Below are 20,043 nucleotides of genomic sequence, written 5' to 3'. Positions count from 1 at the left end.
CACTTTCCTCACTTATCTAGAGGAAAACAGTTTTTTATTCAAGCATGTCCAAGGGTCATCTCCCAGTGTTCTCTCCTGTCTATCTGATGAATCTGGGCATCTTGAGGCAAAGTAGAAATTGCCTCATGTACACAGACAACCCTCTCCTCCTACCACCCAACACTACAACCTGAGAGATTCACTTATCTAGCCAAACTGTAGGTAAAGCTCTCTCCAACCAAGACTGAACTTGACAGTCATGAGGATAAGGTAAACATTTGTACCACACCACACTCATCACATAGTCTCACTAAATCTACACCACCAAAATCCACACACAGTAACACAAAAACATTTTCAGAGGCTCTCAATAATAATCTGTCTAAGCAACAGAGACCTCCAGAGCAGAAACGCAAGCAACCTCCATCCCCCAACACAACTCAAATGACACATAGCCCACAGACTCAGTGTGCCACTCAACCACAGCCAATAAGGCAAAACAACGTACCAAACACACTAGTCATAGGTGACTCTATAGTCAGGCACACTGATGTCCCACTCACCAGGCTAAACAAGGAGAAGGTTACTGTCAGTTGCCTGTCAGGTGCCAGGATCTGCCAAATAACCCACACACTCAGGTCACTCCACAAAAAGTACAAATATGACTCTGTCATTGTCCATGTTGGTGTGAATGACCTGAGACATACCTCCCTGGACTACATGAAAAGACATGGAAGAGCTCTCCGATCTTGTAGCCCAGGCAGATATGACCCTAGCCCTGAGTAGGATTCTGCCATCACCCAGAATGATACCCCAGTACAAAGACAAAATGATAGACTTCAACAATTGGCTAAGCTTCTGGTGTCCTTCTAAGGGGATCCAGTATCTGTCTGCTTGGGATGACATGGTCGACAGACCACAATGCTTTGCCACAGATGGCCTGCACCTGTCGCCCCTGGGATTCCAGATACTGGCTAAGGCTCTTGCTGCCCCTATAGTGCCTTTTTTAGGCAGGGTTCAAATAACAAATTCACCACCATAACAGGAACAGGCAAGCAAAAACTGAGGGTAATGCTACTCAATGCTAGAAGGCTAAATCTCAAAATGCACTCACTCGAGGCACTCCTTAAAATGGAAAACATAGATATCTGGGCAGTGACTGAGACCTGGTTCAAGGCTCCAGAGAGCACCCCTGCACTACCAGGCTATAACTCATACCACACTTTTCGGCCATGTAACCTGGACCAAAACACCAAAGGCAGAGGTGTGTCCATATTCATTAAGGATATCCACACCTCCAGGCTAGTTGCTCAGCATAATGCATCCAAGGTTATCCAAGTGCAACTAACTCTGGGCAAAACTGCAGTCCAAATTGTAGCTTGCTACAAATCCCCCACCATGCCCCAGGATTCCTATTCCTCTTTTCTTGATGTACTGGAAAATATTAGGGTTCAACCAAACACCCTTATAATGGGCGACTTCAACTAACCCACCATTAACCGGGAAAACTACTCATGTACCAACTCCTTCGCTCAACACTTTCTGGAATTCATAAATTCCAGTGCCCTGGATCAACTTATCCACACCCCCACCAGGGGCAACAATATCCTAGACCTAGTCATTACCAACATGAGTGACCGGTGTTCCACACCTGAAGTCAACTCCTCGTTGGTTCGATCCGACCATAAGCTTATCATCCTTGATATCCGCATCCTGCCCCCACCCCCCATTAAGGAAACCACAGTAAAAAATTTCTCCAAAGCCAACTTCATGCTTCTTAAGACAGAAGTGGTGAACTTCATGACACCCATGCAGATGGACAATACAGTTACAATTGCTGAATCCTACACAAATGCACACTCTAATCACTTACACGAGTGCATGGATTGTGCTATCCTAAACAGAACCAAGACACTATCCTCTAAAAAAAGGAAGCCAATCTGGTGGTCCCCTGCCATAAACAAACTGTACAACAGAAGTAAGAAACTGTTGCAAAGGAGAGTAAAATCCCATGAGTGGAGGAGCTCCCTGGTCAGCCTCAGTAAGAAGCTGAGATCCCTTATAAGATCCTCCAAAGCTAGCTATGAAAACAAAACCGCCACTAAATCCAAGGACATCCACAAAGCATTCTATAGCTATATCAAGAATATAGATGGCAACACCCAGATCTGCTCTAAGTTACAGCACAAAGGCACGGAAATTACAGAGACTGGTTCAGTGCTAACTTTACCCCCACCCCCCCACCCCCTAAAGGGCCCATATCTATAAAGGAAGAATGCAGAGTCCCTGTAATGACAACTACACAGGTAAAAGCTGCACTCTCTAAAGCCAAAAACACAGCATCCATGGGACCGGACAACATCCCAGGCTGCGTTTTACACGAACTTCAGAACGAACTGGCTCCCCACTTAAGCACCATGTTCAATAATAGCCTCGCATCATGCTTTGTGCCCACTGAATGGCGCACAGCAACAGTTATCCCACTCCACAAAGGGGGAGCTATCACTGTTCCTGGGAACTATTGACCTATTAGCCTGACGAGCCTGGTCTGCAAGGCCATGGAACATATCATCATGGAACTCATGAACAAAGACATTGGTAACCTCCAAACTTTGGATCCCACCCAGTTCGGGTTTGTGAAAGGCAGATCATGCCTCCTGAACCTGATCGACTTCTTTGAGGCAGTCACCAAAGCCGTGGATGAGGGTAAGGTGGTTCACACAGCCTACTTGACCTCGCCAAGGCTTTCAACACCATCCCCCATTCTGGAATTATAGCTAAACTCACTAAACTAGGTATAAATCCCTACATCACAAGATGGGTTGCCAATTGGCTCACTGACAGAACCCACACTGTAAAAGCTGCAGACTCAAAATCTGACCTCAAAGCATTTACAAGTGGAGTACCACAGGGTTCCCATCCTGGGACCTCTCCTGTTTGGTATCTACTTATCTGAAGTACAGACTAGCACAGAAGGCCTCTGGCTAACCAAGTTTGCAGATGACTGCAAACTAGGAGCCATAGTCAAGTCCCAAAATGATGTGGACATCCTACAGATAGGCCTCACTGAGACATATGTATGGTGTCAGAGCCATGGCCTCAAGCTCAGTGCCAAAAAGTGCAGTGTCATTCCCTTTGGTAAAAACTCTGTACCCATGAACTACCACATAGGCAGCAATCTACTTAACACTGAATGCGTGATAAGAGACCTTGGGACCCAGGTGTACAGTAGTCTCTCCTTTGATAGTCACATTGCTACAGTAGTCAGGAAGTCCTTCTACGTGGCACACCTCATCGTAAAAGGGTTCTCATCCAGGAAAAAAGAGGTCATTGTTCCTCTCTACTTGTCACTCATTAGACCCATTATAGAGTACAATGCCCCTTTTGGAATGTACCTCACAAGACATCTGCAGCAACTGGAAAGGCCACAGATGTATCTCACAAAGAGGATTGCTGGCCTCAAACAAATGCCCTAGACTGACCGCCTCAAAAAACTCCAGCTGTACTCCATAGCATATCGCCTACTCTGAGGTGATCTCAGCCTAACATATAAAGCTATGTCAAACCCAGAGATGCTGGACATGCTACACCTAAAGAAATCCCAATCCCTCCGAGCTAACGCTCTAGGGACCTAAACCTTGTCACCACAATAAACAGGACATGCTGGAGGGATAGATTCCTGTCCCAGAGACTTCCTATCCTCTGGAACAAGCTACCCATCTTTGTCAATCAAAGTTCTTCATTAGTACTCTTCAAGAAAAATCTTGATGAGTGGATGGGAAATAGGAAATGCACCCCAGGGATCACTTTTGTGGCTCTGCTGGACAGTGGCACAGGAAAATAACTTTCTTGAGTGGCGTAAGCTATGGAACCTTGCTGGCTAGGCTTATGTAGGCCCTTAGGCTGATAGCCTAGTACCTACCTATGAACCTATGTGTTCTTTTTAACATAATGCATTACATGATGCTTGGGCAATGGATATCGACACAATCAAACCAAAAAATTCTGGGCTACCTGCATGAATGATAGTTACAGTTTCTCTTGCTTAACAGAGGCATAAAGCAAAAAAAAATTAAAAACACTTAGATAATTTTATTTATTTATTATTTATTGAAATTTGTTAACCGGGTTAGTCCAACTGGGATTTTGTCCCATTTTCAGTGGAGACCCGAGGAGAAAAGCTCCAGAAAATACAATATATAATTACAGTACAAGAAAAACAAGTGTGGGGGGAGGTAATACAATTTAAAGGACATGAAACTGTGGATAATAAATTGTTCACTAGGAAAAAATTTGCTGTTCTGAATGTTCGATGTTGTCAGCGTTCGCTGAATTGGGTTCGATATTAGAACAATCGAGGTTCTGACACTTCAGTGTTCTAATATTGACCCAATTTGAGGGACATAAAACCATTGAAAACTGGGTGGATTTTTACTTTCAGATGCTTTACCAAAAAGCTACATCACTGGAGAAAGAAAGGGTTGCTGCATGATTATTTTGGTTGACAGGGTATAGTTGGTGTATTCTCACCAATTAAAAAACACTTAAAATGTGCATCTGTTGCATGTCCCAGATCCAGGTGTTGTAATAGCTGATAGACTGCAAATGTAAGATAGCAAGCACTCCCTGTCTTTTTGTGGTTTTTATCAAAGAGCTTTGGTTTCCTCATCCAAACTCTCAGCCGTGTTTGTGCTTTTACTTTAATCACAACCTAGTATTGAGAAGTATACAGCAGGTAGCTGTTTTTTTTTTTTGTTTGTTTTTTTTGGGGGGGGTCTAGGAAGTCAGACACTATTCCCAGGTAAAATTTGTATATCCTTGTAAGAAGTTGTCTTCATTTTTTATTGGGAAACTACTGTTTTGTTGGCTTTGAACACTAAGCTTTAGATACACCTTTTCCTTGAAAAACGTAAGACAATCTCTTTCCTTGAAACCCAGATTCCTGGCTTAATTCATCCACTTTCTCCAATTTATTACAATCGTCGCAGCCTGTTAGGCTGGGTTTAAAAGCAAGATGAGGAGCTAAAACTAAGACAATGTGAAAAAAACAAGAAAGAAGTAATCTACCTGAATGGCGTGGAACCAGAATGGGGAGGAAACAAGAGAGAGGCACTGGAGAGGTGCAGGGAAAATAGTGTGTAACAGGGACTTCTGTGGAGTCGTTTGTCCACTCTGTGTCAACTAGTGTGCAAGAGGGACTTCCATGGAGTCCTTTGTCCACTAGATATCTGAGGAATATATATTGAGTGAAGTCGCTATAATGAGTGGGTGCATACTGAGACAATCTAAGGAAGAAAGTGAATGACCACATCTGCTGTTTGATGACAGGTAATCTTAAAGGTAGTCTTTGATATGCAGTAATAGAGCCCCACATCATCCCAGTTAGCCCAACCCTTTCAAAGTCTTTCTGCAGCCCACCTTTGCTTTGAAGTCACCAGATGCCACTGTTTTTGAGTAAATGTTTATCATCCATCATTTTCATGATGTTGCAGTGAGTGAACATTCTCAAATACTGATTTCAGTTTAAAGAATTTCTAAAAGAGAGGGGGGAAAAGAACTATGGTATTATATTTTATTTTTTCATATTTTGTGAACCATTTTTTTGATTTAGCTAGCTAGCTTGCCCAGTTACAATATTGATCTTTTTGGATATAAATTAATTTTTACTGCACTTTTCCAAGGAATTTATTGAACCTGGAATGTTGAAGATGGTGCTTTCGGTGGACAGGAGACTGACATTTTTTGAATATCTGTGATGTTGAGAGACATGGAGTTTCATTATCACTCAATTAAGATGTTTGCGTGATGATGCTATTTGCTAGTAGATGGAAAGATGCAGATTTTAATGGACTGGAAAGATCTATGAAAGTATAATTCCTGAACTTCAATGATCAAGTCATTTTTGTTTATTAATTTTACTGCAATTTTCTTTCTGGAGTGGCTTGTTAGTCTTTACTAATTAGTACTTATCTTGTAATCATGGACCCAGTTTTGTTTTCTCCTACTGACATTTCTTAGCCAATTTGAAAATAGGCTTACCACTTAGAATAGAGGTTTGGCAGAATACAACATTTGATGATACATTTAACTAAGCCTTTCTTCCAAGCACTTCATTTATACTGGTACCAGATATTGTTGGGGACTCGTGGTCTTTGCATTCATTCCGGGGTGGCAGGACTGCAGTTTATGTTTCCATCTGTTCATATCACCATCTGCCATTCATTGTACTTAATTTGTTTTGGCATTGGTGCCTCAATGAATTATAGAGCTCTAATCTAAGGTGATGCTGTTCTGCTGTTTATAAAACAAGATGATGTTACTGAACTGCAAACCATGATTTTATTGAAAAATACTGTGTTGTGAAATGTTGCATTCCAGCAATTTGGTGGTATGCACTTTATTTGCATTGGTTTACTGACAAACACAGTTTTTTCTGGGTCTGATACTTTTTCTCTGTTTTTTTTTAAGATATTCTTATTTGAGGTTCCCTTGAAATGTTTCTGTTTACTTTATTTTCAGAAGCTGGTGCTAATAAGTCTGTAACTGTTCTCCAAACGTACCCAAACAGACCACGAACTGAGGAAAAACGAAAAAATGAGCAGCAAAGCACACCCAAACACTAATTTATTAAAAGGCAGTATTGTAAGCAAAGCACAACCTAAGCTTTCGGCGAGCCCAGTGTCTCACCTTCTTCAGACAAAATTACAAGCCAACTAGCCTTCATTATATACGTAGTAAATTGTCAATCAATTAATTAAATTCAATCATTCAAAATCCCATTCAATTATATAAAACAAATTTTTATACAGTAATTTAAAGAGACATCTTACTTAACTTACAACGCATAAACATTTCACCATATTTATAAAATATTTTGTCTATGATTAAATAATCACAACAAATACCAATGACTAATAACAAATACCAATGACTAATAACACAATTTAAAATATATGTATATGTATATATACATATAAACATATATACACACATATATAACTATACATGTGTGTAACTAAATTATATATACTTTAGTATTAGAAACACACATAAAATTCACAAATAAAAAAACTTCGTGTTGTTAAATTATTGTGTCTTAACTAGTTAATAACTGTCCCACACTATTTTCAAAACTCATCCTAATTCTAAAACCAAATAAATTCATATAAAATATATGATTAGATAGACCTACAAATTTTACTTATACTCGTCTATCAAATAAATAACATTAGAACTAATACACATAAAACCCAATACCGCACACATATCATGCATGGTATAAACCTTATACATACTTAACACTGTAGTGTATTAACCCTTAAAAATAACATATTACAGCTAATAAATTCACCTTTTATTAGATAATAATTTTAAAACACAGGCAATAGAAACAAACTCATTTAAGCCTGGGTTGGTATATGCCCATGTACGTAACTGCAAAAAAAGTTCATTTACTTCCAAATGAACTTGCCAGGGACCACCTTTATTGTCTACAATTGTCTTTCCTAAGACTGTGAACTTAAAAAAATGTCCAGGACAGGCATTAATATGCCTGGCAAGGGCATTATTAAAATCCTGCTTGGCTATAGCATGAGTATGTTCATAAATGCGCTGTTTAAGTTTCCTTTTCGTTTTTCCTATATAGAATGCAGCACATTTTTGGCATAAAGCCACATAAACAACGCCCATAGAGTCACAACTATATTTCCCCATTATTTTATATTCTACATCTCTAATCCTAACCCTTAAGTCAGTGAGTATGTGCTTGCATTGATTACAAGCCCCACATTTTGTCATTCCTAAAGAACGTTGGTTTAAAGTTTGAGATTTTAGCTCAAGCATACATTTTAAGTTCCGCCCTCTTCTAAAAGTTACTTTTGGAAACTCTCCTAACTTGTTGGACAAAAAACTGTCCTCAGAAATCAGTGCCCAATATTTATTAAGCACCTTCCTAATTTCAAAATGGTCCACTGAATATGTACAAAGGAATCTCAAACTAGACACAAACGCATTGGCATTTACAGCCCTTGATGTAGATAAAGGGCTAGTGTCAACCTCCAAAGTATTGGTTTCAATGTAAAGGAATGGTTTATAAAAACCTACTCTTCTTTTCGTAACAACCTCTGTTTTAATGTCTACAAGTAATGAACCACGATAGCCTCTATTAGCAAACATATGACACAAAAGTTCACATTCTTGCAAAAAATCATCAAACTCAGAAATCATTCTGGCGGCTCTGACCATCTGGCCTTTAACTATAGCTTTCTTTTGGTAACCAGGATGGGAGCTCGTAAAATGCAAAAATGCATTAGAGTAAGTAGGCTTTCGATAAATCAGACTCTTATACCATGAATTTACCACATCCTTCATAATCAGGATATCCAAGAAATTAATACTGGATTCCTGCAAGTTGTAGGTAAACTCCAAAAAAGAAGTCTTGTTTGTAAGAGAGTCTAAAAATGTAGGTATTTCTGACGGAGACGCTTTCCAAATTAAAAACATGTCATCCTGGTACCTAGTGTACCAGGTGACATTAGTCATAAAGAGGGGGTCAGTGAATAAAAAATTATTTTCCCAATAAGCCAACACTCCATTGGCGAAGCTCCCTCCACAGGGCGACCCCATAGCAACTCCTGATTTTTGAAGGTAAATGCTGTTATTAAAGGACATAAAATTGTTGTTTAAGACTATCTCTAATAATGTCTCAACTACATATATTAAATTGTCATCCATTTTTTTGTCTAATAGGAATTCACATATCCATTGAATACCCAACACTTGTGGTATGACAGTATATAAGTCCTTAATGTCAATAGTCAAAAACCAGGAGTCTGCTTCAAAGGGAATCTTGCTAATTTCTTGGAGAAAACTCCAAGAATCTTTGCAAATCTGAGATTCTTGGGTAATTAAGGGTCTTAGTATGCTGTCAATATATTTTGCACAAGCCACAGTGATGGAACCGCGCCCATCCACTATGGGACGAAAGGGTGGTTGTTCTAGGCATTTATGAGTTTTAGGAATGCCAAACAAAACTGGCAACCTAGGAGCTAAGACATTTAGGTAATGGTACAAGTCAAGATCAATACAGCTCTCCAAAAATAAATCCTCAATCATGCCCCTTATTTTTACATAGGCAATATTGACTTCATTAATACTGACAGTTTGATATCTGTCAGTATTAAGCAAAATGCTCATGTTTTGGACATACACACAATTATCCATAAAGACTAACCCTCCCCCTTTATCTGGCTTCATAACTCTAATATTACAATTTTTCAACATTGTCAAAAACTCTCTTTCTTCTCTGGTGATGTTATAATGCCGTCTATGTGAGGGATTGCTAGCCTTAAGGACTCTTAAATCATATTCACACATCTTTTCAAAGAGACGTAGTGTATCATGCAGTGGAGGGTTATATACACTAGGGACTCTAAGAGTACCTGAAGAATTTATTCCATCGCCCATCAGAATCTTTAAGTTAAGTTTTCTCACAAATAATTTAAGGTCAATAAGTGTTTTGACAAGATCAAATGGCATGTCAGGTACAAAAGATAACCCTCTAGAAAAAAACTCAACAATGTCAGAGTCAATGTCAAAAGAAGTGTAATTATAAATTTTAAAGTCCCCTTTTGAATCCGTGAGGATCACTAAGTCGTAGAAACGATCTATCATCTCCTGCGTTGACCTCTGCGATTCTTGTAATTGTTCTGATTGTTCCTCGCCTGTCCATTGGCCTGTCTGACTTTTTTGTTGTTGCCCCTGGGAAAACCCTGCTGATGGTTAGAATTGTCACAGCTGTTAACAGCGTCTTCCTCAAACTCGTCTCTATTGTTGTTATCCATCCTATTAGTACTTATGTTAGCAGGTTTACTGGTATTACTCAGGAGTCTCTCACTACGACGAAGAGGAGGCACCTCTTCATTTTCGAGATTCCTGTACCAAGTCTTCTTGGCCACAAGCTGCATGATGTTTATGTGCTTGGTTTGTTCTATCCAAGCTTATATTTTCCAGCTTGTTGGACAAAAGAGGTGGTCGAGGATAAGCTTTTTGCAGGCGGTACTCATTGATATCTCTATTAATTTTCTTCATTTTATTGTTAGTAAGTTTGCTAATAGTAGCTTCAATACTACTATAAATGCGCAGATATTCGTATTTATATCTAAAAAATTCTAAATACACCTTAATAGCCTCTTCAAGGTTCGCAAGTTCAGTCTTAAGACAGTCAACCTCCTTTTGATACTGTGTAATCATTACGTTCATGTATTAGAAGCCCTGCTGGTCAAAAAGGGCTAACAAATCCTTGTGGAATTGTGACCCAGGCTTAAATGAGTTTGTTTCTATTGCCTGTATTTTAAAATTATTATCTAATAAAAGGTGAATTTATTAGCTGTAATATGTTATTTTTAAGGGTTAATACACTACAGTGTTAAGTATGTATAAGGTTTATACCATGCATGATATGTGTGCGGTATTGGGTTTTATGTGTATTAGTTCTAATGTTATTTATTTGATAGACGAGTATAAGTAAAATTTGTAGGTCTATCTAATCATATATTTTATATGAATTTATTTGGTTTTAGAATTAGGATGAGTTTTGAAAATAGTGTGGGACAGTTATTAACTAGTTAAAACACAATAATTTAACAACACGAAGTTTTTTATTTGTGAATTTTATGTGTGTTTCTAATACTAAAGTATATATAATTTAGTTACACACGTATAGTTATATATGTGTGTATATATGTTTATATGTATATATACATATACATATATTTTAAATTGTGTTATTAGTCATTGGTATTTGTTATTAGTCATTGGTATTTGTTGTGATTATTTAATCATAGACAAAATATTTTATAAATATGGTGAAATGTTTATGCGTTGTAAGTTGTTTAAGTAATATGTCTCTTTAAATTACTGTATAAAAATTTGTTTTATATAATTGAATAGGATTTTGAATGATTGAATTTAATTAATTGATTGACAATTTACTACGTATATAATGAAGGCTAGTTGGCTTGTAATTTTGTCTGAAGAAGGTGAGACCCTGGGCTCGCCGAAAGCTTAGGTTGTGCTTTGCTTACAATACTGCCTTTTAATAAATTAGTGTTTGGGTGTGCTTTGCTGCTCATTTTTTCGTTTTTCCTCAGTTCGTGGTCTGTTTGGGTATGTTTGGAGAATAGTTTGTCGTTTACCATGAGTAGCTCGGGCATGTCAACCCAAGGATCTTTATTTTCTCAGCAGGAGGATGCAGCTGGTAATTTATCTACAGGGGAGAGTTCCGTGAATGAAGCGAACGCTGAAGGCAATCTAACTCTCTTGTTGCAGCTTGTCATGGAACATGTTGACAAGCTAACTCAAAAAGTGGATGCTCTACAAGCAACTAGCGTTTGTGAGGCGCAAAACGCTGGTGTTTCATCACAGCCAGTAGTAACTGCTCGTTCTGTTTCTTCGGTTTTATCCAACAATCCGGAGGTATTGGGACTTACTGCTACAGGCGCTTCCGGTGCTTTGCCTGTTATTGGGTCTGTTTCTACACGGAGTTCGGGCATTGTGGATTTTCCACCAGGACAGATTATCAGGAATTTTACAATGAATGGTGAGCAGGACAGAAACAACAGTCCTGCTTCTAAAGTTTTAGGAAGCCCTTCAATCAATAGATTCCTTAGTCACATTGACTTTTTTAGCGACGAGAATACGGAAGGAAGGACTACAACTAGTCAAGAAAATGTAAGTGACTTATCCCACATTATTAACATCTTTGATTCTAAACTGTTCAAGTGCAGGAAACTGCAGCTTGAAATTTCTTTTTTAAAAGAATGTGTAGCCAAGAAACTAGTTCCAAAAGGGCTACGGCAGTGGCGCTTTCCAGTCGGACTAGTGGAGGGTTCACAATTCCACAAGGATTTGTTAGCCCTTTTTGACCAGCAGGGCTTCGAATACATGAACGTAATGATTACACAGTATCAAAAGGAGGTTGACTGTCTTAAGACTGAACTTGCGAACCTTGAAGAGGCTATTAAGGTGGATTTAGAATTTTTTAGATATAAATACGAATATCTGCGCATTTATAGTAGTATTGAAGCTACTATTAGCAAACTTACTAACAATAAAATGAAGAAAATTAATAGAGATATCAATGAGTACCGCCTGCAAAAAGCTTATCCTCGACCACCTCTTTTGTCCAACAAGCTGGAAAATATAAGCTTGGATAGAACAAACCAAGCACATAAACATCATGCAGCTTGTGGCCAAGAAGACTTGGTACAGGAATCTCGCGAAAATGAAGAGGTGCCTCCTCTTCGTCGTAGTGAGAGACTCCTGAGTAATACCAGTAAACCTGCTAACATAAGTACTAATAGGATGGATAACAACAATAGAGACGAGTTTGAGGAAGACGCTGTTAACAGCTGTGACAATTCTAACCATCAGCAGGGTTTTCCCAGGGGCAACAACAAAAAAGCCAGACAGGCCAATGGACAGACGAGGAACAATCAGAACAATTACAAGAATCACAGAGGTCAACGCAGGAGATGATAGATCGTTTCTCCGACTTAGTGATCCTCACGGATTCAAAAGGGGACTTTAAAATTTATAATTACACTTCTTTTGACATTGACTCTGACATTGTTGAGTTTTTTTCTAGAGGGTTATCTTTTGTACCTGACATGCCATTTGATCTTGTCAAAACACTTATTGACCTTAAATTATTTGTGAGAAAACTTAACTTAAAGATTCTGATGGGCGATGGAATAAATTCTTCAGGTACTCTTAGAGTCCCTAGTGTATATAACCCTCCACTGCATGATACACTACGTCTCTTTGAAAAGATGTGTGAATATGATTTAAGAGTCCTTAAGGCTAGCAATCCCTCACATAGACGGCATTATAACATCACCAGAGAAGAAAGAGAGTTTTTGACAATGTTGAAAAATTGTAATATTAGAGTTATGAAGCCAGATAAAGGGGGAGGGTTAGTCTTTATGGATAATTGTGTGTATGTCCAAAACATGAGCATTTTGCTTAATACTGACAGATATCAAACTGTCAGTATTAATGAAGTCAATATTGCCTATGTAAAAATAAGGGGCATGATTGAGGATTTATTTTTGGAGAGATGTATTGATCTTGACTTGTACCATTACCTAAATGTCTTAGCTCCTAGGTTGCCAGTTTTGTTTGGCATTCCTAAAACTCATAAATGCCTAGAACAACCACCCCTTCGTCCCATAGTGGATGGGCGTGGTTCCATCACTGTGGCTTGTGCGAAATATATTAACAGCATACTAAGACCCTTAATTACCCAAGAATCTCAGATTTGCAAAGATTCTTGGAGTTTTCTCCAAGAAATTAGCAAGATTCCCTTTGAAGCAGACTCCTGGTTTTTGACTATTGACATTAAGGACTTATATACTGTCATACCACAAGTGTTGGGTATTCAATGGATACGTGAATTCCTATTAGACAAAAAAATGGATGACAATTTAATATATGTAGTTGAGACATTATTAGAAATAGTCTTAAACAACAATTTTATGTCCTTTAATAACAGCATTTACCTTCAAAAATCAGGAGTTGCTATGGGGTCGCCCTGTGGAGGGAGCTTCGCCAATGGAGTGTTGGCTTATTGGGAAAATAATTTTTTATTCACTGACCCCCTCTTTATGACTAATGTCACCTGGTACACTAGGTACCAGGATGACATGTTTTTAATTTGGAAAGCGTCTCCATCAGAAATACCTAAATTTTTAGACTCTCTTACAAACAAGACTTCTTTTTTGGAGTTTACCTACAACTTGCAGGAATCCAGTATTAATTTCTTGGATATCCTGATTATGAAGGATGTGGTAAATTCAAGGTATAAGAGTCTGATTTATCGAAAGCCTACTTACTCTAATGCATTTTTGCATTTTACGAGCTCCCATCCTGGTTACCAAAAGAAAGCTATAGTTAAAGGCCAGATGGTCAGAGCCGCCAGAATGATTTCTGAGTTTGATGATTTTTTTCAAGAATGTGAACTTTTAAGTCATATGTTTGCTAATAGAGGCTATCCTGGTTCATTACTTGTAGACATTAAAACAGAGGTTGTTACGAAAAGAAGAGTAGGTTTTTATAAACCATTCCTTTACATTGAAACCAATACTTTGGAGGTTGACACTAGCCCTTTATCTACATCAAGGGCTGTAAATGCCAATGCGTTTGTGTCTAGTTTGAGATTCTTTTGTACATATTCAGTGGACCATTTTGAAATTAGGAAGGTGCTTAATAAATATTGGGCACTGATTTCTGAGGACAGTTTTTTGTCCAACAAGTTAGGAGAGTTTCCAAAAGTAACTTTTAGAAGAGGGCGGAACTTAAAATGTATGCTTGAGCTAAAATCTCAAACTTTAAACCAACGTTCTTTAGGAATGACAAAATGTGGGGCTTGTAATCAATGCAAGCACATACTCACTGACTTAAGGGTTAGGATTTGAGATGTAGAATATAAAATAATGGGGAAATATAGTTGTGACTCTATGGGCGTTGTTTATGTGGCTTTATGCCAAAAATGTGCTGCATTCTATATAGGAAAAACGAAAAGGAAACTTAAACAGCGCATTTATGAACATACTCATGCTATAGCCAAGCAGGATTTTAATAATGCCCTTGCCAGGCATATTAATGCCTGTCCTGGACATTTTTTTAAGTTCACAGTCTTAGGAAAGACAATTGTAGACAATAAAGGTGGTCCCTGGCAAGTTCATTTGGAAGTAAATGAACTTTTTTGGCAGTTACGTACATGGGCATATACCAACCCAGGCTTAAATGAGTTTGTTTCTATTGCCTGTGTTTTAAAATTATTATCTAATAAAAGGTGAATTTATTAGCTGTAATATGTTATTTTTAAGGGTTAATACACTACAGTGTTAAGTATGTATAAGGTTTATACCATGCATGATATGTGTGCGGTATTGGGTTTTATGTGTATTAGTTCTAATGTTATTTATTTGATAGACGAGTATAAGTAAAATTTGTAGGTCTATCTAATCATATATTTTATATGAATTTATTTGGTTTTAGAATTAGGATGAGTTTTGAAAATAGTGTGGGACAGTTATTAACTAGTTAAGACACAATAATTTAACAACACGAAGTTTTTTTATTTGTGAATTTTATGTGTGTTTCTAATACTAAAGTATATATAATTTAGTTACACACATGTATAGTTATATATGTGTGTATATATGTTTATATGTATATATACATATACATATATTTTAAATTGTGTTATTAGTCATTGGTATTTGTTATTAGTCATTGGTATTTGTTGTGATTATTTAATCATAGACAAAATATTTTATAAATATGGTGAAATGTTTATGCGTTGTAAGTTGTTTAAGTAAGATGTCTCTTTAAATTACTGTATAAAAATTTGTTTTATATAATTGAATAGGATTTTGAATGATTGAATTTAATTAATTGATTGACAATTTACTACGTATATAATGAAGGCTAGTTGGCTTGTAATTTTGTCTGAAGAAGGTGAGACACTGGGCTCGCCGAAAGCTTAGGTTGTGCTTTGCTTACAATACTGCCTTTTAATAAATTAGTGTTTGGGTGTGCTTTGCTGCTCATTTTTTCGTTTTTCCTCAAGTCTGTAACTGTTGATGTGTAACAGTGGGATTTATCTGTTTTAAGGATAATGATATAATCATCAATTATAAAATCCAGGATGGAATGCAAGACATTCACTTGAATATCTTTTCAACTGCAATGCATATTCTTTGATTCAAGATTAACCATGAATTGCTTTATACTGTATTTAGCTTCCTTTATTTTTTTTATTTTACTGTTTTTCCTGTACGGATTGTTTTTGTGATGCATTCCTTACTGTTAATGTTTACTTTAAACATACATTGGTGTTATGGCTTGTAGAACACTTTCTAATTTCTCTAAGTCTTTTGGGTTCCTAATACCATGATGGGAATGGACCTCATTCCTAAGTCAAAGTACGATTAAAGTTCATGAAATTAGCATTGTTTCAATCTTTGATGTCAGCCAAAAGTGCTCTTTGGAGCATCCGCAATGTGCCCAGTAATGACTCCTTCTGCGATTCGTATGACATTATATGGATTGGTAATATATCTAAATACAATTGTAGATTCTTTTTTATGAGACCCATTGCTCCTACTACTATTGGAACTGTCTGGGTATCATTCTTCCGCATCACTCTCATTTCTGCTTGCAGATCCTGATATTTTATGACTTTGTGTCTCTCTGTATGCAAGAGATTGTTGTCACTGGGTGTGGCAATTTCAATGATCAATGCTACTCTTGTCTTCTTTTCTTGAACCACTATATCCAGTTTTCTAGCATCTATCTTTTGAACTGTTGGTAATGGGTGGTCCCATGTGATATAAACCATCATTTTTTTGATGCTTTGTGGCATGTTTCCAGTGTTTTTCAGTCATGTCAGTACCATAATGGTACAGATGCATCAATGCTGTTATACTCTCATCTATACAGATGACGTTTAACAGCAACAGTATTGTGTGTTATACATGAGACAGGATGACAGAATTCTAGTGTCTGATGATTTCTATCAATATAGGCCTCTATCCATACAGCATAAATATGTTTTTGTTTTATGACACAGTGAATGCTGATTTTTTTTTTTTTTTTTATAAATGAAAGTCTTTCAGTAAGAGAATTGCAGTACTAGTATGTGCTTATAAAACTGCGGCCTGACAATTTATCTGCATATACTGTTTTGTCCTGGCAGCTATATTCCAGGTAATTTTAGTGTAAGATACTGAAAGACGTACACAACATGCAGCAGGAATGTACAATGATGAGAAATATAGAACATGAACTTTGACTCAGCTAAGAGAGCCTGTGTGGGTGGGAATACTGATTACTGTAAGTAGAACGTGGGATAAAATTATGTAAGAGGTGGGAAGTAAAGTGTTGGTTAAGGATGTAGGTTAATGGGAGACTGTGATGAGAGATACTAGGGTTAAACTGAGTGAGAGGAAAGCTAAACACCATGTTACATGTGGTAGGGGTGTAGGTGAAAAGAGATGATGTAGTAAGCAGCGACCAGAATGACAAAAAAAGAAACATATGGAATGGATGGGACACAAGATACTGCACAGACAAGGATGAAATAGAAATAAAACTGGGGGTGGGATTGTTGTTAACTAGAAGAAGGTAAGGGTAATGGGAGGAATATGAGTTATTCAGGGAAAAGGAGAGGAAAAAGCATTGATGGTGTAGGTGCTAGATTAAATGGGCAAGAGTATGCTGTATTTTGTGGGGAAAGTAAATATCTATTAATGATAAGTGTAGAAGCAAAGCAGATGGTACAAATGAAATGAAACAGCTACTGCAGGATTTGATTTTGAAAATCTAGGTGAAAGTAAGTATGACAGAAGGACTTTGCACGGAAACCTATAGATAGCAACTTCTCACTTCTGTGAATATCTAGTGGTGAATTATGGACATTGCTACCTGCTTGGGGGTTATGAACTATCTATACCTGACAGTTTACATTTTTCCTTCTTGCTGCCATTCTGTTAGGACCTGAATCTTTATAAAGAGAATGCTCTTTTAGGAAAAAAAAACACATACTCTGAAATCAGACTGACCTGTGGTCAGCATGCATGCTTATTTCCTTTGTTTTGTCCATCTTTAAAGCACTTGCATGTAGCTACAGTACACCGTCCATCCCTACTGACACTGAGTCAGGTAAGATAAGTAATGACGTAAGTAATGGTCAGTGTAGGTTGGCTTGTTTTCTGAGATTGCAGCATAAGAAGAATGCAGGTCCAGCTAATGACATTATTCTAATATATCTTTATAGTGTCAGCTGCTCAGGTTATAGATGCCCTCTGCATATTGGTTTCCCTACTGTTTTACTCCTTTGAGAAAATCTAGGGATCATGCTGAACTATCATTGTCTATTCTAAGAGACAGAGAGATTTATATGGGCTTAATACTTTCCTGTTTTGCAATATTTTGTTCAATACTTCATGTTAAGTTGTGACGATGTGAGGTATTGCTGACTATGCCAGGAGAAGTAGGGCAGTGGATGTGTAACATATGCTAGCATAGCTAGCTGGAGTTTTGTAAAGAATTATATGTCATTTGTATATGAAACTGATTTGTATAGATGTTTGTGTTGAAAAATGTATTTGTAAAACTGCCTGTCTTAAAAAATGTACCAACAGTGAGTCCTGCTGGACAGAAAAAATGAAATACACTTGTATGTTAGACTGTAATATAACTATTGAAATTAATATTGTAACAGAGGATACTGGAAGAGAAGAGGTTAAGCTCAGCCCCAACTAACTTTTAGAAAAACATCCTGAAATTGAATTACTTAATTTAGACCATAAAGATTATATCTCACAGGTCTCAATGCAGCCAGAGACAAAATGTCTGTACTGGGAAGCCTTCTGTATTATCCTTAGCAGTGAACTAATTGCTACCCTTGAAGGGTGGAAGTGTTAAAATTGTTTTATGGCTTCCAGATGCTATAACGCATCCTAACAAAGCTCTATCTGTGTGCATGGTAACACATATGTGCAAGATTCTGGTTCAGTTTCTAGTAAAATGGGGTAGTATGGGAACCAAACGTCAGATAACTAGATGTATGTGATGTCATTCTGTAATCTAACACAAAAATGATGTTTAATACTACATGAGACTGAAGTCTCAGTCCAGTCTGTTTTTATAACCTGACAAAGAAGGATCTCTCACCCATGTCATCTTGCCTTACTCTAGTAAGTGAACTAGGAAACAGCAATTCTTTAGCTCAGTCAGGAGAATATAGTGAAATTAGTTAAGTACTGTTTTTCTGTATCTGTGTGATTTTGTTCATCTGTCTTATTTTAATATTTCCTGTTATTAAAACACTGGTGTTTATTTTAAATATATATTTAGTATTTTCATGTTCTTTTATTATTAAATATATTTAAACCTTTCATTGTGGCTGGTCTTTAGAGAATGTTTGAACCATTGAGAGTACCTATATTTATTTGGCGACACTGTGGCCACTCCTGAAACCCTTGCTGTTTGGTCAGCATTACCAAAGCAATGTCTTTTAGCTTTTCCCAGTTAGGGGTCACCACAGCATATCACTGGACCGCAGATTGATTGGCAGTGGATTTTTACTGTGCCGAGTTGCCAGTCCGACGCCCAACCTTCACAGAAGGCACACCCACACACACACGCACCTACCTGCATGTCTTTAACGCTCACTCAGCCACAGGGAGGACATGCAGACTCCATACAGAAAGAACTCCAGCTGAGAATTGAACCGATGAACCTCTTGCTGTGAGGCGACAACGCTAACTGCTGCACCACCATAGCCTCTAAGTCAGCATTACCATTTGTATTAATATTAATTTCACTCAGTATAATTGGGTACTTTTATAAGAGCCTTAGAGTAGCTGGCTTTAGAGTGTCTGGTGTCAGTAACTACCTTATAGTCTGGGCAAAGTGTAGCAGAGTGAGTAAATCTGTGCCAGCCTTTCCCAGGTGTGTGTGTGTGTGTGTGTGTGTGTGTGTGTGTGTGTGTGTGTGTGTGCACATGTGCAAATCAAATCTCAAAGTGTGTGTGTGTGTGTGTGTGTGTGTGTGTGTGTGTGTGTGTGTGTGTGTGTGTGTGTGTGTGTGTGTCAGCTGCTTGGAGTAGGGACACAGAGCACTGGTTTCACAGAGAGAGTGGTGAAGAACTTGGCTTGGAGACTCGGCTGAGGACTCAAATGTACACTGTGCCAGTGGGGGGTCTTACTGGGGCCTGGAGAGAGAGAGAGAGAGAGAGACCCAGAACCTGGACTGAGTGTGTTCCCTGTGTGCTCTTAAGGGAGATTGTGCTTGATGCAGACATCTGCATCTGGAAATACTGTGTGTATATTTTTGTTCAAAGTGAACATCCCTCTCCAGTGTCAGTGGTGAGGATTCAGGCTCCTTGATTACTGGCCCAAATGGGTGGGGGGATGTCACAAAGGTAATACAGATCACTGTCAGAGGTTAAAATACTTGTAGTGCTGAATATCTCAACCTGTATTAATTTGAATA

Source organism: Protopterus annectens, chromosome 9.part0 (genome assembly GCF_019279795.1).
Source record: "Protopterus annectens isolate FY-2018-M chromosome 9.part0, PAN1.0, whole genome shotgun sequence".
Classification (NCBI taxonomy): Eukaryota; Metazoa; Chordata; order Ceratodontiformes; family Protopteridae; genus Protopterus; species Protopterus annectens.
The sequence above is the reverse complement of the archived record's forward strand: the minus strand, read 5'-3'. Positions refer to the sequence as shown.